The sequence below is a fragment of the Dromiciops gliroides genome, chromosome 2 (assembly GCF_019393635.1).
Source record: "Dromiciops gliroides isolate mDroGli1 chromosome 2, mDroGli1.pri, whole genome shotgun sequence".
Classification (NCBI taxonomy): domain Eukaryota; kingdom Metazoa; phylum Chordata; class Mammalia; order Microbiotheria; family Microbiotheriidae; genus Dromiciops; species Dromiciops gliroides.
Window position 1 is genome coordinate 122,755,677 of NC_057862.1, and position 24,380 is coordinate 122,780,056.

Consider the following 24,380-nt stretch of genomic DNA (forward strand, 5'->3'; position numbering starts at 1 on the left):
GGTTCTTGAAGGCTACATTCTAATAGATTACATACTCTTGTAAGACTCACTACCCATGAAAGGCTTTGAGTATGGGCTTAGTAGTGGACTGCACCTATAATGTCCAAAGACCAGGTCAGCTACATTTGAAGAGGTCTATCAACAGTTTGGTCAGAGGGTAATGAAATTTTGAATTATGGTAGCTCTTAAAGACCTTCTACAAAGGCTTAAAAGAAGGCACAATCTACATTAGTGGAAGAGATACCTACACTGATGAAGTTACAGGTTGATAGACTATTAAAAAAAAGTGCTTTGATAGAATGGTCTATCATGTCTATTGAATGTACTGGATAGTACTTAGCATATGGTATGCACTCAATAAATATATTAGTTGATAATAATGATGACAGGCTAGGAAATATGTTTTATGAAGCTTTTTAAATAAGGAAAATATTCTTGGGAATAATTTATCTGGAATTTTCCATTATGTCACTATTTTAAAAGGGTACATTTTTCAATGTCACTGGCAAGAGTGAGCACTTGATTTACATGACCAGGATGGAGAATGGAACTGTAGGTGGTGTATTTCCTACCTTAGAAGCAAAGGATATCTGGCACATAATCATCAAATTGAAATGAGATATGAGGTGCTAGAAATAATGATTCCAATTTATACTGAGTTTATATCAGAAATGCAGCACCAGGACTGTTAGGCTTCTGAGATATAAAAATCAGTCACAAGAAATAGGAAGCCCAAATCACCACAAATATCTAGTTATGTTTTATTTATCTCAGGTTTTTGGTGGGATTGATGTCGAAATCAGATCACTGTTGAAAGCCAATAGAATTCTCGGCAATTCACAAGGAAATGGGCTCAATTACATCTACAGTCAGCAAAGGGAGCAGTTCAGAAACAACTGTCATCTATAGTCAGCTCCAAGTTATCCTTTTTGTGGCAAATGGATAATCCCAGCATGCTTTGGGCTGCTTCCTGGCACTATCACTTATTGAATGAATTAAAGGAATATAAATTTTACAGTTAGCCAAAGTAAAACATAATGAGGAAGGCAAATATGTTCCCCCAAACATATCATACATTTCAAAGAGAAAATTTCCCTTTGAAAAGCTTCCCTTCACTAATATAGATAGATCCACTTGATCTCATATAGAAACGTCAGAAATGTTGAAATGTTTCTCCTTTGGGTGGGAGATTGGACTAGATGACCTCTGTTATCCTTTGCAACTCTTAAGATTCTATAAAGCTCCATACCCAGGTTAGGCTGGTATACAGTAATCATGTTACATCTCTGTGTAAAAAGAAAAACAGTCTGAACTATTACTTAACACTTTTGTGTCCAGAAATGAATTTCATAAACTTAATTAAGCACCTGTATCCAAACCACCAGCCAGAGAACACTGTCTAAATGACACCAAATTCAGAGTTATAGACCAAAGCCTTTGCTTTTTTGTAACTTTCTGGCTCAGATGTTTTAACAGAGTCATAGCTTCAGGAGATAGAAGAATCTTGCATAAACACATTACTGATAATTTCAGATTTCAGGGTCTCATACAATATTGAAAAAATAGAAATGTTTCATTTTTCTGTATGTTCTACAGTATAACAATATTTTTTAAAAACGGTGACTAGAGAAGATTGCAATTATACCTATTAATTCCTATGAAAACTGAAAATCCTAACTGGGCTAAATCACTTGCCCAAGGACACACTTCAAAAAGTAGGCAAGGATGAATGGCCAAAAGATATGCACTATTATGAAAACAAGACTTCCGGACAGAAAAATGACCATATGAAAAAGGCTCCAAAATAATGAGAAATGCAAATTAAAATGACTGAGATTTTCACCTAATGAAACTAGGAAAGATAATAAAAAATCCAAACAGTAGTTTGTGGGAAGACAGGTTCAGTAATACACAACTGAAAGAGGTGTGAATAGATCTGACCATTCTGGGAAAGGATTGGGAATTATGTGAGAAAAATTATTAACTTCCTATCCTTTGATCTAGCCATCCCACTACTAAACATGTCCCTAGGGAAGTCAAAGAGAGAAAGAAAGGTTCACCCTGCCCCATGTGTATTTGTGTGTGTGTATCTATCTTCATGTTTATGTCTGTGTGTGTGTATATATATATATATATATATATATATATATACATATATATACATATATGTGCATGAATGTGTGGGTGTGTGTATGTATGTATGTAGGCACTAGGGGTTAAATGACTTGCCCAGGTTCACACAGCTAATACGTGTCTGAGGCTATATTTGAACTCAGGTCCTCTTGACTCCAGGGCCGGGACTCTATCCACTGCACCACCTAGCTGTCCCTAGTTCCATATACACTAAGTCAAAGCAATATTTTTGTTAGAAAAAAAAAAAAAGAAAAGGAAACAAAGTTGGTGCCCATCGACTAAGTGAAATGTGGCATGTGGTTTACTAGAAATGTAACACTTGAAAACTTTTGAGAAACATGGAAAAATTGTATGAAATGATACAGAACCAAGAAAATAGAATCAGGAGATCAATGTAAATGACTATGTAATGTAAATGAAAACAACAGTAAAAGACCAATGAACTCTGGTCTAATACAATGCCCAGGATTGGTTACAGAACATAGATGATAAAACACCTCCCTAAGGCAAAGGAATGCAGATGCCAAAAAATTATATGTGCTCTTAGATAAAGTCATTGTGTCAACTGGTTTTGCTTGATTGTTTTTCTTGGTTACAAGGAAGGTTTCCATGGAAGCTCTTATAGGGAAGGGATGTAATGGGAAATAACTATGGCATTAAAAACAAAAGGGAACAAACAAAACTTTTCTTTTAAAGGCATATATACTGAAAGAAAAGTTAAAAATTCTTCCTTCAGTGAATATACTTATTTATATGGTCAAGTAAACATTGTATAAACACATAAATCATACAGTTACACTTTAGTATGTAAGCTATCTCTAGGCCCATTTTTTTTCTGTAAGGATAAAAAAGGAAGAGAAAATTTGGTAATATTATTTTAGACTACTTCATATTTCATACTTTAATAACAATTATGTAATAAAAGAGTAGTTTGGCTGAACAACTAGAGAACATGGACAAGAAATCAAAGGCTCTTGATGGGATCAAATGTCTATCATCTTGAAGAACCAAATTAAAGCTCAAAATGACTGTAAATTGGAGACATAGGCAGATATAATCAGGATTAAATTTGACTGGAAAAGTGACAGAGTAACTCACTCAAGGGAGAACATAGCAACACTGAAAATAGAACTGGTGTTGAAAAATCATGGCAAGATAAGATGTAGTGGGTCAGAGTAGACCACAAGCTAACAACTCATCAATTTAGTACTATATCTTTAAAGAAGGCTTGCATGATGGGATGACATGTAAACAGGAATAGGGCATAATATGCATAATAGTAAAGCTTTTACTAGCATGCTGTATTTAATTTCAGACCATGCAATTAAACTGTGATCTGGAGAACTCAGGAAAGGCTCCAGAGGAAAATAGCCAAAATGATTTAAAGGCTTTGGGAAATAGGCCTCTGAAAAAAAAAAAAAAGGCTAAAGAGACAGATTGACTTTTAGTCAATGATCAAATGAAAGAACATGTGGAAAGTGCTTGGCAAATATTAAATAACTATAGCAGTGCTGACTATTATGATTATTAATAATAATTTAAAGAAGAGTAGCCCAAGGATGTATACTTTAAAGCCTCCAAAAAATGAAGGGATAGTGTACCAGCTTCTCTCCTATTCCACAATGGCAGGACATCAGCTCACATTGTAGTACAGGGGATAAAATCTTCCAAAAGCTCTTATATTAATTAATTATATAAATGTAACAAATAGTTATTGACAGTCTCATATTAAGCACTGTGGGGATACAAAAAGAAGATATAACCCTTGTCCTTATGGCATTGATAGTTTCATAGGGGAGAGATCTACAAAAACAACCACAATTTTTTAAAAAGCAAACTTTTAAATTACTATAAGAATGGTATAAAATACTGTATAAATTAATAGGAAGTTGAGATTACTTTAGCTAAGAGAGTTGGAAAGGAGAGGAGGAATTCAGGGAAGGCTTCTTGAAAGTCTTTTGAAAAAAAATTGTGATAATAATAAAAGTAATAATAATAATAATAATAATAATAACTCACATTTATATTGTGCTGTAAGGTTTGCAAATGCCGGAAATAAGTGCCAAAGGTGGCTGGGAAGTCTTTTCTGGAGATTAAGAAAAAAAAAGTTATCTTTTTTGTGTAGTCACACACAGAGGGCTCTAAGTAACTCAAGGTCCATTCCAACACTATGATTCCTAGATACCCTCATGAATTCATGATATGACCTTGAGAATGTATTACCTGTATTTGCTTAGGTCCTATTCATACTCTATAGAAAGAGAATAAAATTTGCCACTGGGGACTGAAGTGCTTTAATTCATAAATGCCACCGAAATACAATGACTGATTTGTAATTACACTAAAACCAGAAAAGGTTAAGTTTCAAAATTCAATCTAAACAGCAATCAGTTAAGCAGCTCAGACTGTTTGGAGTAAATCTTCTAGTTAATTTTACTGACTTCCAATGGCAACACTAAACTAACTAATTCTGAGCCTCCACTTAGGGAAAATATAAGAAACATAGACACCAGGGAAAATCCAAGGGTGTCAATGCTCCAATTCCCTAACAAGCTGTTTACTTATCAGCTCTTTTACCAGTGAAGGAGAACACAGAACAAACCTTCCTCCAGCTGCTAATTTATACAAACAGTGTACCCAGCTGTGTCACTACAGCAAGATGTCCCAGACCCCAAGCAAAGATATGAGTCAGATGATTTCATACCCATGATTTTTATGAAAGGAAAGCTTTAAAAATGAGAACATAATGCCTCTGAGTCCAGAGTACTGAAGGAGGCAGCTGCCCATCATGTACCTCGATGTATGACCTTGGCCAAGACAGTTAACCCCTTCTACACTTCTTTGCTTGACTGTAGGAGGGCTGAACTAGAAGATCTAAAGTTGGATTAAATAAATGAGTCATGATTTTACAAATACCAGTAAAATATAAGCTTTTTGAGAGCAAGGATAAGGGCTTTTCTTCTTCTTCTTCTTTCCCTCTTTTTCCCTCTTTCCTTCATTTTCCTGGTGCCCAACAAGGCCTGACATAGAAGGACCTTAACAGTGGTACATGGCACATTCAAAAAGTTGACCATGTATTAGGGCACAAAAACCTCACAGTCAAATGTAGAAAGGCAGAAATAGTAAACGCATCCTTTTCAGATCATGATGCGATAAAAATTATGTGTAATAAAGGGCCATGGAAAGATAGACTGAAAATTAATTGGAAACTAAATAATCTCATCCTAAAGAATGAGTGGGTCAAACAACAAATCACAGAAACAAAAATTTCATCAAAGAGAATGACAATAATGAGACAACATACCAAAACTTATGGGATGCAGCCAAAGCAGTTCTTAGGGGAAATTTTATATCTCTAAATGCTTAGATGAATAAAATAGAGAAAAAGGATATCAAATAATTGGGCATGCAACTAAAAAAGCTAGTGAAAGAACAAATTAAAAATCCTCAATTAAATGCTAAATTAGAAATTCTGAAAATCAAAGGAGAGATTAATAAAATTGAAATTTAAAAAACTATACAATTAAATAAACCTAAGAGCTGGTTTTATGAAAAAAAAATCAATACAGTAGATAAGCCTTTGGTTAATTTGATTTTTAGAAAAAGTAAGAAGAAAACCAAATTACCAGTATCAAAAAGAAAGGGGTGAATTCACCACCAATGCAGTAGAAATTAAAGCAATAATTAGGAGCTATTTTGCCCAACTATATTCCAACAAATTTGACAATCTAAAGGAAATGGATTAATATTTACAAAAATATAAATGCCTAGATTAACAGAAGAGGAAATAAAAGACTTGAATAGCTCCATTTTAGAAAAAGAAATTGAACAAGTCATCAATGAACTCCCTAAGAAAAAATCTCCAGGGCCAGACGATTTACAAGTGAATTCTGCCAAACATTTAAAGAACAATACATTCCAATACTATACAAATTATTTGGAAGAACAGGTGAAGGGGACAGCTAGGTGTCTTAGTGGATAAAGCACCGGCCTTGGATTCAGGAGGACCTGAGTTCAAATCCGGCCTGAGACACTTGATACTAGCTGTGTCACCCTGGGCAAGTCACTTAACCCTCATTGCCCCACAAAACAAAACAAAACAAAAACAAAAACAAAAAAGAATAGGTGAAGGAGTTCTACCAAATTCCTTTTATGAAACAAATATGGCGTTGATACCTAAACCAGGAAGAGCCAAAACAGAGAATAAAAAATTATAGACCATAGTTGGAGCTTAATAAATGGTTACTGAATGAATTAGTAGATTTCCTAAAAACCTGGATCAATGTGCTAACCAACCATGATTCTATTCTTGAGGACTGATGAAGAACCATGCTGCCCACCTCCTTGAAGAGGGGTGATGGTCTGAAGATGCAGGGTGAGGTATGAACTTTTAGTCATGCCTAATGAAGAAATTTGTTTTGCTGACTATTCACATTTATTACAGGGACTTTGTTTTTGTTTTATGGCAGGGGTGGAGTGGTGAAAGGGAGAGAAAAAGATGTGCTTGTTAATTGAAAAAATAACTAAAATAAAAGTTACATAAAATTAAAAAGAAAGCACCCTAATGAAGAAAGTACTATTGGGCTATCAATAAGGGAACTGAATAATTATCCCCCAAGTAGGCTGAGAATGTTAGGGAGCTGTAAACAAACAAACAAACAAATAAATAAACAACCAAAATGAACCAACCCTACAAAACTATACCACACATCCATACAAAGGATGATCTTTCTGAGAGAGGCTATTTTAGCACCAAAGGAGACAGGAAGGCTTATAACACCTTGTATTCTAATCTCCTAACCCATGAATTAACCAATGTGTGAAGTTTCAGTAAGGCATACTGCCACAGGAATACCCTATGGTATCATCTATTCTTCCAAGTGGCAGAGTGTTGGCTAAAACGATGGCTCAGTGAAAACAGGCACATATCTAGCAGTTATGTCATGGAGGAAATCCTGCCATATGGAATTCTGTGGTGTTGGAAACCATCTTTCTGCCATGGTCAGCCAAAGAGCACATGGAATAAGATAAAGAAAAGGTGAGAAAAAGATGGAATTTGTATCCCTACCACGAATGAAATGAGAGAAATGTGGGGTCAGTAGAAAGCCAAAAGCCTGGGAGCTGTGCACAAGGAAGAGGAGAAGAACCAAAAAGCAAGTAAGAAGCCCTTTCACCAATTTCAGTATCATACAAGGGAAAAATACTAAAGAGGAAGGAGCCTTTTTTTAAAAAAGAAAAAAAGAAAAAAAAACATTCTTCTATATCATAAGTTATTCCTAGACTAGAAGTTCCATGAGGGCATGGGTCACTTTATTACCTCTGCCCTACAAACTTGTACCACACCCTACAAAGAGCCGGGTTTGTTTATTTTCTGAACTTCTAAAATGGCTGAGTTCTGGAACTGCTCTAGAAACAAATCTACCTTTAAGGAAAAGAAAAATAATATGCCAATCAGACAGGAATGAAAGTCTCTTGCTATATCCTGAAAGCAGATAAATATATTCAGAGGAAAACTAAAGCTGACTGGTGTTTTGGATGAAATAAAGATGACAAATATCTTATGGCTCGAAGGGGCCTAGCTGGTAAATTTACTAAACTACCTGTGGCAGCTCTTTTGAAAAGCCATGAAGGTGACACTGAGATGAGAGTGGTAATGAAAACAGAAGGAAAGCCCAACAGCCAAAAACAGAAATTATACTGTACTTGCCATCTAGTTTTCCATTGTCATTTCAAGCACAAGTTAAGAAGGGGAGGAACACTGATAAACTAATGAATATTTAAGATTCCCAGCAATCATCAGCCATAGCCCCCTTTTTTTTAATGCTAGTCATAGAACTATTTATTCCACCCCTACTCAAATGACTAAGTCTTTGCTTAAATACAGTTGACAGATAATACCTGGACTCTCAAAAAGAATTTAACAAATCAATGTCTCATGAAAGCTTAAGTCTTTAAATGTTCATCAATTTAGAATCAAATTGCATCATCTCAATGACTGGTAAATGAGCCAAAAATGGATAACAGCTACACCAACCTTATCAAGTTCAGTGGCTAAGAAAATAGGGTACCCTGTTTGGTCTTTCTTTGCTGCCTCATCAAGCTGAAAAGCAAGTTTTTTTAAAAAGGATATTGTGGGGGCGGCTGGATAGCACAGTGGACAGAGCACTGGCCCTGGATTCAGGAATACCTTAGTTCAAATCCGGCCTCAGACACTTGACACTTACTAGCTGTGTGACCTTGGGCAAGTCACTTAATCCCCATTGCCCCGCAAAACAAACAAACAAAAAAACCAAAAGGATATTGTGAAAACTTGCATTTGATCATAAAATTTGTTGGTATTATAGTTGCCTAATAAAGGATGGAAAATGGAAAGTAAACAAAATATAACTGATCTGGTCTTCATGTCTCTCAGTGCTCTAGGCAATACTCTAAGACTAGAAGTTGAAGAGAGCACCAGTCTTCATTGGTAGAGAGTTTCCTTCTTCACCTAGGAGTTCCCTATGCCAATAAAATCACAGGTCCAGTCCCTATCCATATCCCTATCACTAGGGAAAACAAATGAACCTATCAGTAAAAATCAGGATAACATTTAATGGACCAGAATGATAATGGGGCAAACACTAGCAAAGTCCTGGGTGGAAGAAAGGACAAAAAAGTAACAGATGGCAAAAAAATAAAAATAAAAACCATCAACATTAACACCATATCATCCAAACATCACAAGGGAGGAAAGAGTAAGTAGAAAGAGACTATGTATGTATGTATGTGTATATATGTATGTATGCAAATGCTTGCATGTATGTATGTGTGTATGCTATGCCCTCATGGACTGTGAGTGAAGAGATCTGGGTTCTATTCCTGATTTCACCACTAACTAGAATGTGTCACTTGGGGTACAAGTCAAAACTTTGCTGGGGCTCAATTTTATCATCCCTTATAAAATACGAGATTTGGACTAGATGCTCACCAAGGTTCTTTTCAGCTCTAAATTCTGGTTGTCCTACTAAATGGACGGTGGGTAAAGGTCCAAATTCATTATCCAAAGGATAACCCATGGTAAAGCAAGCAGGCAGGAGTGCAGGACACCACAAAAAGTTTTATGATTCACTCTCCCTATCAGCTGGATACCCTAGAGCCCAACAGCTGAAAACAAATTCTATGGCATTTATCATTGTCATTTCAACCACAAGTTAAGAAAGATTAACCTTCAGAAGAAAAATAAAGCCTGCTCTTTCATTAAGGTTCTTTCAGAATGGAGTGGGATGTCAACAAGACTGGGCCAATTTTTTTCTTTTATACTTTTGGCTCTTTAATTTGGATACAACGAAATGCTACAGGAGCTCAGAAAGCATCCTGAGGACATCATATTTAATCTGACAAACATACAGCCTTCCAATGTGTCTCTTCTGAGCCTATACTTAGAAGACTGCCTTTGATTCTGGATAGAAGAATGCCAGGATGATGTAGGGAAACTGGAGGGATCGATGTAGGAGGGAAGATTGATAGCTAGATCTGTACAGTTCAGACGATTAGCTTTCATAGTAGTTTATAACCTCCTATCTTAGGGAATATGAACCATATTCTTTGCTACCACCCACGGCTGAGGGCCTGAGGCCCCAAGTTATATTTCAACACTCACTATTTATCCCTTGCATACTAAATCTTAAAGGCCACACAGACTAGCTCATAGAATATTAAGATTAGAAGGGGACCTTAGAGGTCATCCAACATCCCAACGAACCCAGTGCATGAATTCCTTCTGCAGCTTCTCTGGCAAACGCTCATCCAAGTCTTTGCTTGAATACTTTCAATGACGGGGGTGCTCTATTCTTTGATGAAGAATTTCCCTTTCCACTGCTGGACAGCTCAAAATGTAACAAAGTTCGGCTTATATTAAGCCTAATGTGCTTCCCTCTAACTTTAGCCTTTTGGTCCTAGCTCTGACCTTTGGCACGACATGGAACAAGCCTCTACTCCTCCCTTTTAGCACATGACAGACATTAAACACAGCTATCACGCACATCTCCTCTAAGTCTTCTCTTTTCCGGGGTAAACACCTCCCGCTTCCCCTCAACAGTTCCTCATTGGAGATGGTTTCCAGATACCCTGGTAGCCTTCCCCAAGGGGACGGAAGGGGGTAGTGGGAACGGGCATGGATACCAAGGAGCTCCGGGGCAGAGAGAGGAAGGAAAGGGAAGGGGGACAAAGGACTAACAGAGTTATATATCAAGACACCCCTTCGCTCCAGTTCCAGTTCCAACGGAGCCTTCCCCGGGGGTGAGAACAGGGAGGCCCCCGGGATGAAGGAGAGAAGGGGAAACCTGGAGGGGCTTGGCTTTGGGGCAAGGCCTCGAGATGGGGCAGGCAGCGTCCGTAGGGGCTGTGGGTTTCGGGTACCAGTGCGGGAGGAGGCTCCGCCAAGGAAGCACCTCCAAAGGGACAAGCTCCCGGAACGAGGCTCTCGGGGAAGACACCAGGATCGGGGACGAAGGAAGCCCGGGGAAGGACTTAGGTGCGTGGTTGGAGGAGAAGAGCCGGCAGGACGAGCTGAGGAGAAGTGGCAAATAGGGCCGGGAAGGTGGGGGGACCAGCCGACCTGGGGTCCAGGGAAAGGAGATGGATGGATGGGGGAATCCACGAAAGGGGAGTGGGATGGCACCCGGAGACGAGGCCCGCCTGCCGGGGTCCAAGGCTAGGCTCATGGCCCTTACCTGCAGCTGGCTGGTGATGGCGACGTGATTTTCCCCAGGTTCGGTTCCAGTTCTTCCGCTCTTGCCGGCTGCTCTCCTGGAAATGCAGCCGGAACCCCGGGCCGGTGCCGCGCTGCTCCCGCCGCTACCGGCCCCTCCCGGGCAACTAACGCCACGCCCCCTAACGACCAGCTTCGCCACGCCCCCAATCTCGGGGCTGCGGTTCATCCATTGGACCGCACACCCGCTACTCTACCAGTCCCGAGCTCTCATTGCATCGGTGCCTCCTACTACTAGAGTTTTTAGCTCATTGGTTCAGTCAGCCGCTCGTCAAGTGGAGGCTGGGCTCCAGGACGAGTACCCTTTAGTAATTGGCCTCCTTTGACGTCTTCGGCCAATAGGAGGCTACAGTTTGAAGGAAAGAACGGGAGGGGGCCGAAAGGGTGGGGGCAATTGTGACAAGAGCGGGGGTGGGCAGGGCTGGGCAATGCCAGGCGGGAGAGCCGAGGTATGGGGTTAAGGTCTCGGGGTAGGGAGGATTAAATGCGAAGCACCGTAGAGCTGGAAGGAGAAGAATCCCAGGAAGCAGCCAGGCAGGCGTCCAGGTGTAACCCTGACCTAGCTGGCCGCAGCCATGCAAGAGGCGCACTTTCCATGTGGCGCGCGCTCCAGATGCACCGTGGTGTAGGGAGGACAAGCGAGAGCTGTTGCCGAGAGCATCCCAGGCCCAGTGCATCTCCGAGACCTTTCTCTAATTCATCAGCCCTTCACGTCAGGCCCGTAGAAGGGACCTGAAATTTCACGATAAAGGGAACTCTCTGATGAGCACAGCTCTAGCCATGCAGGACTTGGGTAGAGCATTGAGAGGTTACCAAATAAAAAAACGTATGCGAAGCTGAAAATGTAACACTCTTGCCTAGGATCGCATGGCCAACGTGTGTCAGAGCCTGTATTTAAATCCATAGCTAACTGACGTCAAGGCCAACTCTCCATACACCACACCACACCACACCACACAGCTGCCTCTCTAAATACTTGTGAATTTCGTTGCCTTTATTTGCTTTCTCTATTGAACAAGATATGAGGCTCAGGATCTACTTCCCTGGCTTCTTCATTTAAATGCAGCCTCCTGGATGAGGCAGGATGGATATGGCTATGAGAGGAACTCAGGAGGACGCTGTAATGTGACAAGGAAGTGCTAAAAGTGACTTCTCTCCCATCTCTCCCAAAATGTAGTACGGGAGGGCACTTAAATATCTGTTGAGGAAAGGCCTGTTTTATAAGGTGTTTTCTAGCTCTAGCATTCTATAATTTTACAGGACTTAGTTTAGTCATTCTATATATAAAGACAGGGTTGAAACCACCCCACCTCATCTGAACTTTGATACCTTAACTGGTTGAGCAGTCTAATCACTCAATCATAGGCCTCAGAAGAGGAATTATTAACCTTGTTTTTCGTTATGGACATCTTTGTCAGTCTGGAAAAGACTGAACACCTCAGAATAATGTTTAAAAATGTATACAATACAATACACAGGATTACGAAGGAAACAATTATGTTGAATAATTTTTTTTAAAAATTGACCCAGGTTAAAAACCTCTGAAGGCTCAGACTAAATGCTATAAGGCCTTCCAACTGGAATGATTTTGTACTAGAACCTTGTTAGTATTTGTTATTTAGCTGTGTGTGACTCTTCATAATCCCATTTGTGGTTTTCTCAACAAAAATACTGGAGTTATTTGCTATTTCCTTCTCCGGCTCCTTTTACAGATGAGGAAACTGAGGCAAACAGGGTTAAGTGACTTGCCCAGGGTCACACAAATAATGTGTTTCAGGCCAGATTTAAACTCAGAAAGATAAGTCTTCCTGACTCCAGGACTGGCACTCTATCCACAGTGCCACATAGCTGTACCTTATAAGGATATGCAGAGCTAATCTATAAATTAGGAAGTGAGTTGAGAAGGCATGAATTCCAAAAATTGCAACAAGTTTGTTCTTCAAGCATATCCTTGAGAGAGGAGAGAGAGAGTGTGTGTGTGTGTGTGTGTGTGTGTGTGTGTGTGTGTGTGTGTGTGTGTGTGTTTCGCAGGGGGATTAGTTTGACCTCATCAGGTCTCCTTCCTTTGTCTGTAGGAAGACCTTGCAAACTTCTAAAGTTCTGGAGGATTTTGGACTTCTCATCTTCCCATTGTTGTCCTAGCATCATTCCCTTCCCCTTGCCCCATTCCCCCAGGGCATCAGCTAAAGTCAGTGTCTACATTGGAATCAAGGATAGATAGACATATATTCACTATGTTTACAGGAAACTAATTGAGCACCTTACAAATGAGAGAAAAAACTAGCAACCAGGAGTTGTAAGTTACCCCATTGCTGGATGGGTTCTAAGCTTGAACCCACTTTCCCCTGAACTCTATCTGTACTAGTGAGAGAAAGTGTCACTAACTTTTAGAGGAATGTTTATATCATTATTTTTTACTATAACACCTTAATAAATAAACCTTTTTCTAAGAGCTCTTTAAGGCTGGCTGACTAAATGACTGGGGGAGAAGGAGATAAGAAGGAAGCATACCAATGGGGGGAGGTCAATTTGATGACATTAGAGATAATCTCCCCTTACCTCTCAATGTTACCCCAGAACTCAGAAGAAGATGTAGCCATGGTCTAGGATTTGAATGATCAAGGCGAGTTGGAGTTGAGATAAGGATCCTCAGAGCTTACATGGATTAATTATGTAGCTGTGATTTCATCAATATGGATATAACCTCCAATAGTATATATCTCAATGCATCCATGCCTACCTATATTATGTGATGCTTGTCCAAGTTTTCCCATTATCCTTCACAGAGTGGGGTCCATTTACTTGCTGAAGGTCTTTTTCTAGATCTCTTGACATTCTAACAGTGGAGCAAATGTGTCTTCCCTGTTCCTCTTACACCATTTTTTTTTAAAGTCATACATTTCTCTGATAACATTGTTTACTTCTGAGAAATTCTTGGATTGTAATGTGCAGGAACCAAGCAGTTCTTTCTAAAACTTGGATTAACTTAATTGTTTGAAAATATCTCTTGGAAGTCGCCTTAATATAAAACAGTAGCCACAACACGAAGTTGATATGTCAAAGAACATATACCTACATCTTTCCTCATATAGCTGCAACTACCCCCTTGAGGTAGTACCTAGGATCATTTCAGAATGGACTGAAATCCATGTATATTAAAATACGCCCTATCTCCTAGATATAACAACATGATAAACCTCTTAGCTATGTACCAGTCTAGACTTGTACCTACAAGCTATTACAGAACTGGTAGGAGCAAAAACATAATTTGGTCTGGTTTTCATTGAAGTTACTTTAATCCAATTGTCATACAACCTAATAACTATTCTTTTTTAAATTTTTAAAATTTTTTTTAGTGTGGTAATTGGGGTTAAGTGACTTGCCCAGGGTCACACAGCTAGTAAGTGTTAAGTGTCTGAATCCGGATTTGAACTCAGGTCCTCCTGAATCCAGGACCGGTGCTCTATCCACTGTGCCACCTAGCTGCCCCCCAATAACTTCTTATTTGGTAAATCTGTCTTCTACAGGTTCTCTTTTGGGAATGGTGAATCTATGCCTTAGTAATAAAGACATTTACCCAGATTTTAGTGAAGGTACCTAAGGGAATAGTAGTAAGATCTGTGATTTTTATCAACCCTGGGTGTAGGTGTAGGAACTTCTTCCAGATCATATCAAAACCTATACTTAGTTGATGAGTCCTGAAGAGTTTCCTGTAGGACTGACAAGCAAAGATATCAGAGTAGGATGAAGCCATACAGTCCAAGTCTTCCAACAACTACTCCAACAAAGATCTGAGAGGAGTGATCAGGAAATCTAAGAAGAAATAACTGTGGGTCGTGTGACTCAGGGAAGTGATTAGTATAGGAACTATAGAACAGGAGTGGGCCAGAATTATGAGCTCAGTCTCTGGGCTCAAAACAGGTATGCAATGATGTTGTTCTGACCTTGAGTGGGACCTTAGACTCAATTCCTAGGTTTAGAATAGGAGTAAACAGGCAACAGTGTTACTCTGAACCTGAAGAACTTTCCAGCTAGCTAAGAGGGGCTGGGACAATCAATGTGTACTGGAGCCCCATTCAGGGGCAAGTCTGTTGCTGTGTTTCCTAGACCCAAATTTGGCGCCTGCAAAGTCCAGGATAGCACCAATCAGACTACACCCAAGATCAAATCTCACAGGATCTACTGAAAGTTTATAGCTTTCTGGCCTAAGCCACCCCTATGGTCTTTGAAAAACACAGCATTCAGTACCTGGAAAACAGTAGCAGGACCCCAGAGAAAACAAGCCAGGACTATAAAAGGCCACAACATTACTGTTAGAAGTGTGCAGAGCCTGGGCCTAACACAAAGTCTCAATATGTCAAATAAAGCTAGAAGAATGAGTTGCAATGATAAAGAGCTATTAAAATGTCAAGTATAGCTAAGAAACACACCAAAAAGTGGAGAATAATTCCAAAATATAAGCAAAGCCTCAAAGGAAAACACAAAGCTTGACTATAAGGTCAACTAGAATACCTAAAAGAAAAATAATTTAGAATGTTACTAATGAAATGAGAGTGCTAGAGAAAATAATTGGAAAATAAATGAGAACTTTGAAGTAAAAGTTTGGAGAAAGAATTAACAGCATAGCACCAGAAGTACAAAACTTTACCTAAGTAGACTCTTGAAAATTGGAATGCATCAAACAGAAGTTAATGACTCTACAAGACAACAAGAAATATTAACACAAATTCAAAAGACTACAAAAAAGTAGAAGAAAATGTAAAATGTTTCTTATTTTAAAATGTACTTTGAAGACAGATCAAGGGGAGATAGATAATTTAAGAATTGTTGGGCTACCTGAAAGCTATGAATAAAAAAGAGCCTATATATAATATTTTAGGAAATCATGAAAGAAAATTGCCCAGACCTATTAGAATAAGGGACAAATGAAAATCAAAAGAATTCACTTTTTATCTCCTGGAAAAAAAAAATCCCCAAATGAAAACTCCAAGGAACATTTTAACAAAAATTCAAAGCTTCCAGATCAAAGAAAAAAATACTACAAAAAGAAATATTTCAAATCCTAAAGAATCAGAGTTGGCATCATCCAAGATTTAGCAGCTATCTATCCCCATAAAGAAACAGAGAATATGAAATACAAAATTCCAAGTTTAGTATAGTCCTATAGGAGAAAAAAAGAATTCTAAGAATTCTGGATGAAAAGGCCAGAGCTGAGTAAAAACTTTGAGATACAAATACAGGAGTCAAGAAAAAGACAGAAAGAAATATGACTGAGTAACTGGAAGGACTATATAAAGATAAAATGCTTACATTCTAATGTGGGGTGGGTGGGGATTAAAGAAGAGCCTCTTCAGAAATCAGAGGTCATGCAGAGAGTCAAATAAGTTAGAGGGCCTGGGAGTGGTTTTGTTATATTTGAATTATCTTAAAATAAAAGAGGAAGTGGAGAGTGATACATTGGGAAAGAAAGTCGAGAAGTGGGAGAATTTGTCTTACCAAATCAGGGCATAAAAGGAGAAGTCCATACAAATTAGGAAGTGGTAGGGGCAGCAGGTTCCACTTGAATCTGAAAGAGTCAAAGGAATATAGAACACACACACACACACAAACATACACACATATACACACAAGGAAAAGAGAAAGTAGTGGGGGAAATAAGATAGAGGGCAAAAACAGAGAGAGATTAGTCATGAACAAAATAAACATAAGAGGGTGGACCCTGAAGATGGGTTTAAAAGGTAAGAATCTATTACTGAATTCTGAGTGAGGGGAAGAAAAGAGGAACAAGGGAGCAAAAGCTGACTGTATCAAGCATAGGGCACTGGTTTTGAACACACGCCTTTTCCTGGTTCTTATTCACTTCACTTTGCTTTAACTCTATCAAGTCTTCTCAAGTTTTTCTGTAAATATTTCCTTTTTAATTTCCCACAGCACAATAGTATTCCATTAGATTCATATGTAATCATTTTTTCAACCATTTTCCAACTGATGGGCACCATTCCACTTTTGTGGTTTCCAGTTGTCACTACAAAAAGTTGTTAGAAATATTTTTGTACATGCAGTTCTTTTCTCTTTCTTTGATCTCCCTTGAATTTCATAAAGCTAGTAATGGTATTGCTGGGTCACAGGGTATGCACAGTTTAGTAACTTTTGGAGCATAGCTCCAAATTACTTTCCAGAATGGCTGGACCAATTCACAGGTCCACAAACATAAGTGCATAAGTATGCTTATTCCACAGCAGCACCTCCAATATTTATCTTTTTCTTTCTTTCTTTCCTTCTTTCTTTCTTTCTTTCTTTCTTTCTTTCTTTCTTTCTTTCTTTCTTTCTTTCTTTCTTTCTTTCTTTCTTTCTTTCTTTCTTTCTTTCTTTCTTTCTTTCTTTCTTTCTTTCTTTCTAGGTATCAAGACCATGTTTGTACCATAGATGTTAAGGACCTCTTCTTTTCTCACTTTTGCAAACAGTTTATATAATGTTGGAATTAATTGCTCTTGGGATGTCTGATAAAATTCCCTTTTAAGTCCATTTGGCCCTAGATAATTTTGTTTTTATTTCTCCTTTTTTTTTTACATATAAAGTATTTTATTTTTTCTGTTACATGTAAAGATAGTTCTCAACTTTTGTTTATACAAGCTTTACAATTTCAGATTTTTCTCCCTCCCCCCTCCCCTAGACAGCAGGTAATCTGATATAGGTTATATCTATATATCTATATACATATACATATATATATACACACACATATATATCCATAATAACATTAATCCTATTTCTGCATTAATCCTGTTATAAGAGAAAAAAATCAGGGCAGTAATGCAAAACCTCAAAATAGAAAAAAAAAAAACCAACAGCACCCAAAACAAAAGAAATAGTATGGTTCAATCAGCATTTATTTCTCCTTTTAAAAAATTTTAATAAACATTTTAATTTAAAGTTTTGAGTTCCAAATTCTATTCCTCCATCCCTTCCCTCTCCTCTCCCCTTCCTGAGGCAGGAAGTAATCAGATGTAGGTTATACCATGTGCAATTTTGTTTTATTTCTCCTTCTTAAACAGAACTATAGAAAAATAATTCTAATGAACATTGATGCAAAAAAAGTTGGCAAAGTGGTTATAGCAACATATCACAAAGACTTCTAAAGTCAGAAATGACAAGATTTGGCAAATGATTTGATATGTGATGGTGAGGATGAGTAAGTAGTCAAGAATGACACTGAGGTTGCAAAATTGGGTCATGGAAGGTGATAACTCCTTCAATAGTAATGGGGAAGTTCAGAAGAGGGAAGAGTTTAAGAGGAAAGATTATGAGTTCTGTCTTGGACATGTTGAGTTTGAGATACTGAGGGAACATTTCGTTTCAGATGTGCAAAAGGATTTGGTGATAAAGGACTGGTATTCTGGATCGAGATGAAGGCTGGATATAGACATCTGGAAGTCATTTGCATAGGCATGGTAATTGAACCTATGAGAACTGGTGAAATCACCAAGTGAGAGAGGGAAAGAGAAAAGAGACTAGAATAGAGCCTTAAGGGTGTTGACTCCCATTGTTAGTGACAATGACCCGGATGAAAAACCAGCAAAAAAGACTAAGAAGCAAACAGCCAGATATAAGGAGACCCAAGAGAGTAGTGTCATAAAAACCTAAACAGGATCGAGTATCTGATCAAGCTTCAAATATTCCAGAGAGATTAAAAAATGGTAAGGATTGAGGAAAGTCGATTAGATTTGGCCATTAAATCATTGAATTTGTGATGGTTTTGTTTTTCTTGCTTAATGGGAGAGGGAGGTGAAAACAAAAGAATTTGGAGCTCAAAATAAAGTAAAATTGACTTTAAAAAGTTTATTCATAGTTTTGGAGAGAGAGCAGTTTCACTTGAATGCTAAGATTAGAAGCCAGATTTCTGAGAGTTTAGAAGACTGAGAAAAGTGCAAGCACCTGGTGTAGATGACTTTCTCAAGGAGTATAGCTGAGAAGTTGTAAGATGATACCTCGTGACTACCACTGGCTATAACAGTGTGATAGGCTGAATTTGATTCTAGGTCTAACCCCTGAATCCAGAACCCTATTTACTAGGCTTAGTTGCCAGTGTGTGAAGAAGAAACATTACTCTGGAACTTTATATTTTAAACAGATTGTGGTCTTATAATGGAATATCTTAATGTTTGCAGTTTCTTGGATATTTTTGTGTCTTAGAACTACAATTTCCTTGTTGCTATGTCTTTAAATAGTGTTCTCAGTTGCCTTACACATGGCCATACATGTGCTAGTCAAACAGTTCCAGTCCAATGAGAATTAGTTTCTTCGTTTGCTTAGGGAAACAGATTACTTGTTGGGTAAAGGAAAACATGAAATGGCTTGTGGAGATCAGGCGAGTCTTTTCTCAAACTTGATTTGGAGCCATTAAAGCAGCTGTTATGAGTGGAATGCAGATGGGTTCACAATTTGCAGATTCCGTTTTCTCCACTAGGGAAGCAAGATTCAGCCAAAAGTTCCAGAAAGGGATGATCTTTCCAGTTTAGGAATTCTCAAAACACAGTTATGTGAAAGCAACTCAAAATGAGATGTGGGAGAAGGCATGGCAGAGGAGGAATCGTGAAAGGACAGAAAAATCTCCTCTCCTTTGCCGCTCCTGTTGCCTGGAGCAGCCTTCCAGTATTACTCCCAGATAGGAACATCTGTTTTCTCCTTTGTCTTTGGGCTCCAATTTTATTTCCTCACTGTGCGTTCTTACTCTATTCTATTTAAACATACTGTTTCAGTTCCATAAAGCATTTCCATTGAAGACCATTTACAAGATGGCTTATAAATTCTTTGCCTTTGATTTTAATAGCTTCTTAGACTTCAATCTTCTGATAGTTCATTATAGCCAGGTAAATGAAGAAGTATTATGACTGTGCAGCCAGTCAGTCACCAAACATTGAATAAATGCTCATTGTGTGTCAAGTACTATGCTAAGTGTTGAAGATACAAAAAAAAAAAAAAAAGCAAAAAATAGTCCCTCCCCTCCAAGAGTATGCCTTCTAATGGGAGAGACAACTGGGTACATAAAACATTTATACAGTATTGATAGAAGGTAATATGGGAGGGCTAGGTACTAACATTTAAGGTACTGGGAAGGGCCTCTTGCGGGAGGCGAGACATAAACCCTGTTTTTAAGGAAGGCAGAGAAGCCAGCATGCAGAGATGTCAAGGCAGAACATTTCAGGCATGGGGAACAGACAATACAAAGGCAAGGAATTGGGAAACTGAATGTTCTTTTCAAAGAACGGCCCATAGGACAGCTTTGCTGGATCATAGAGCATGTGAAGGAGAATAAAGTATTAAAAGAAGAGAAAAAATATGAAGGCAATTTTAAGAAGCCACATTCCTCCTCATGAAGATAATAGAAAAGAGGATTACACCTACCCACATTCTGGTACGGGTATAGCTCTAGTTCTTTGCCAAAGCTGAACAGGCTCCCAACTTGACTAGGGTAGCTCACTTCTCAGTCCTGTGAAGATCTACTTATAATACAGTAGGTTGCTAGGAAGCAACACAGTGCAATGGAAGGGGCAAACTCCCATCACTGCTCTGTGCTCATTCTGTGATGGAAAAATCACTTGATCTTCTTTCTGTTTTCATACAGGTAAATTTGACTCACCTATGTACCTCCATCACACTAGTGTAGTACAGGCAGTTCTGCTACAGTGACATGTGTTCCTAAAAATTACCCCTTTTGCAAAAATCGCACAATAAAAACCATAGGGTTTATTGGGGAAATGGTGTTAAAGGCAAAACACTAAAATTTGGTACCTAGAGAAGCCACCGAAGCTGCCACATGAGGAGCCCCTATGGTGGGATTTGGGTTACTGATAAGGCCAGCTACTTCCCAGTGAGGGGATGTGATCACCCCATGAACTGAATGGGAGACCTTTGGCATGGCTTCTTCTGTGAGGTGCCCCAGGGGACCCCTTCCCCTGACACATACAGTTTTGGATCTAGTTCCTCAGATGTGCACCTGTACCATCTGTGGTTGTTCTTTTCCCCAGACTGGTGGTTTGGCCGTGACAGTGATGAAAGAGGCTGGGTCATCATCTCATCTATTTTGGGGTTTGGTGGGAACAGAATTAGGGCATTCCTGACTTCCTCTTTCTTCCCTGCTTGCCTCTCATGGCCCCAACCTCTTGTTTCCCCAGTATTAAACTGTACCCCCATCAAAAGCTCTCACCACATCCTGGATCAAGAGTAATGATTTCTCCTAGTTGGAGCCAGACTTCTCCTCTTCCCACAGGTCTCACTGCATGCTGGCAGTGTCCTTCCTCCAACCCAACCATAGATTACCCCCTTGATGCTCTCCCTGCTTCTGTAGTACAGTTTTCTTGATGATGGAAATCTAGTATAAGCAAACACAAAATACATGTTAGGTTCAAACTGTTCTCTCTAAATTATGTTGGAACAAATTCAAGTTTTCAAAACAAGCATTATATCAAAATTATCTATGTTCTCTATGTTGGGTACATAAGTTGTTTGTATAACTGTAATATTTATGGATTTGTGACAGTTTTTTCCTAACAATATTTGCTTCTTATGTCAAGTGTCAGAAACATTTTTTCCCTATGAGCTTACCCAAATAATGTTGATTCAGAAGATTCTCTAGTTAAGGATTTTGAGAGTTAGATACTAAGTGGCAGGAAAAGGCTAAAGAATGAAATTTAGTAAATGACATACAACAGAGAAACTCATGATACGACATTAAAGTAATACAGCCAATTTTCACATGTAGCCTATGAAATCAGTATCATTATGTTATAATCTCACCTTGTCAGAGCTAAGGAGTGGTTTCAAAGGATCCCTCAATCTGATCTCCATGCTATCCTTGTCTTGATAATGAAGGTAGGGGTTGTTTATTAGACTAGTGGGAGGAGAGGAGGAGCAGAGAGAGACAAAACATCATCTGTGCCTAGGTCTGGCCTTTCGAACTCAAGAGCAAGGCAGCTTAAAATAAAATCATAGATCTACAATGACGTTTGTTAGAAATAAAAATGTTTAAAAGCATCCCATGATCAGATATAGTAGGGATTGTTGGAAAGGTGAATGGCTAAAAATGGTTCTTTTTTATTCACCAAACGTATTTTCTCTTGGAGTCACTCTTAAATCCAATGATAAAAATCAAGTTCCTAGTTCTCTGAACCCTGAGATAGGATCACTGCCCAGGTAGTTAATGTTTGAGTCATTAGAACATTTAGCCCATAGCCTTTCTCCTACACTATCCAATCACTGGGCTAGCATCAGACTATTAAACTTTAAATCTCCTTGTACAGTTGTTCTTTCCTATTTCAATCAGGAAATCATCAACATACTGAATACCCATTACATGAAAAATTCACTGTGTTCAGCACTAAAGTATATGAGACCTAAGATACAGTCCTTAGTTCAATAAGTTTATGATCTCATTGGAAAGGTATTAGATAAATGAATGAAGGAATGTACAGAAAAAACATTTGTTAAACACTTGTTATATGTTAAGGACTGGGCATTCAAACACTAAATCAAATATAGTCTCTCCCCTCAATAAGATTATATTCTGGGGCAGCTAGATGGTGCAGTGGTTAAAGCACCGGCCCTGGATTCAGGAGTACCTGAGTTCAAATCCGGCCTCAGACACTTGACACTTACTAGCTGTGTGACCCTGGGCAAGTCACTTAACCCCCATTGCCTGCAAAAAAAAAAAAAAAAGATTATATTCTAGTATGGGGAGAGAACACATACTGTATTGGGGAAGGGGGGATAGCCAGGGAAGCTAGGAGGGGACTATCCTCTTCATTCCTGGAAGTTATAGGGCTGATGAGTGGAGGTATTGGCAAGATTATTTACCTACTCTTTCCATAAACAGTGGCAGAATAGTTTTTATCATGGTTCCAGAACAGTAGGCAGTGTGTGTGTGTGTGTGTGTGTGTGTGTGTGTGTGTGTGTAGGTGGGAGGGGCAGGCAGTGGGAGGAAGGAGGCAGCAATGGAAAGGATATTGTGTAAGACATAAATGCCTGTGAAAAGATAATCAATACTATCTTGCAGTAAAGATAAACAATGAAAGGATGGTAAAGAAAATAAAGGTAGTCAGGTAGCTAGGAGAGCTGGGATGATCAGGGAAGAGACTGTATTTGAGCTGGGCCTTGAGGATGAGTAGAATTTAGGTATATAATCAGAAGATTGAGGAATAGAATGATTAGGCTGAAATAGAGGATTTCTTTAGGGAATTAGTAGGAAATATAATTCAAAAGGTAGTTTAGTCTAAATCACAGAAAGCATGAATGCCAGGCTAAGGAATTTTGACCTTTCCCTATACACAGTAGAAATCCATTAAAGTTATAGAAGTACTATAGTGACATGAAAGTGATATTTTAGGAAGATTAATCTAGCAGTGATGTCCAGAACACATCAGAATAGTGAGATGCTAAAGGTAGGGTATTAAGGTCCTAAAGAGGTAGTGGAATTCTAAAGTCAACATGAAATCTTTTTAAAAAGTCAATCATCTAGTTCCAAAGGACTCATGATGGAAAATGTTCTCCGAATCCAGAAAAAAAGAACTATGGAATCTAGATGCAGATTGAGCCACATTATTTCTATTTTTTGTTTTTCTTTTTTGAGGTATTTCCTTTTTGCTCTGATTCTCCTTTCATAGCATAACCAATGCAGAAATATGTTTAATGTGATTGTACAAATATAACCTCTATCAGATTGTTTGCTGTCTTGGGGAGGGAGGAGGAAGGGGAGGGAGAAAAATTTGAAACTAGAAATCTTATAAAAACAAATGTTGAAAACTATCTCTACTTGTAACTAGAAAATAATAAAATACTTTTATGGAAAAAAGTCAATCATCACAACTCACGTTTATAAGGCACTTAGGGTATATAAAGTATCATTCTAGCCCATGAGGGAGATATAATAATTTTAAATAAGAGGTGGTTCCTGCTGTCATAATTGGAGCATAAAGCGCTAACACAGATCTATAATGTACAATATATTACATGATAGACAATGGGGGTGCAGAGAAGAGAATGTTGGACTGGAAGTCAGAAAGACCTTGATTCAAATCCTGCCTGACACCAAATGCTAAGTTATAGACAGGCTACATCTAAGTTGGCAGAGGGAGTTTCCACAGGCTGAAGAAATCACATTTATTTTTGTGTGTATGACTAGTGATTTAGGAAATTATAAAACAAAGCATTCTATGAATTCGGAGTGGGAAGATCATTACTGATCAGTAGGTTCAAGGAAGGTTTCATGGAAAAGGAATTCCAGTAAGGTCACTAATGATTGGTAGAAATTGAAACAAAGAAGGTGAGGACATTCTTGGCATTAGAATAAGATGATCAAAGCCTCCGTATGTAGAGAGTATTCTAGTTTGCAGGAGTATAGTGTGCGTGGAAAGGAGTGACATGATAAAAGACTGCAGAAAGAGGGTGGTGGCAAATAGCAGAGGTGTTTGAACTTCTATTCAGATGACTGTATCTCAAGCCC

At 38.6% G+C, this 24,380-nt stretch overlaps 1 protein-coding gene across 2 annotated transcripts in view; it reads right to left on the bottom strand.

Annotated features, from left to right (window-relative positions):
• Positions 1–10,971, bottom strand: part of ABHD2 (abhydrolase domain containing 2, acylglycerol lipase) — a 127,843-nt gene extending 116,872 nt beyond the window's left edge. The window contains exons 1-2 of one of the 2 annotated variants that reach the window (XM_043988718.1): positions 10,845–10,971; positions 4,153–4,219 (exon numbers count right to left, since the gene is read on the bottom strand). The gene's annotated coding sequence lies outside the window, so the exon portion shown is untranslated. The remainder of the gene's footprint in view (positions 1–4,152; positions 4,220–10,844) is intronic. The other variant, XM_043988719.1, reaches the window with a different exon arrangement.
• Positions 10,972–24,380: the final 13,409 nt, after the last annotated feature.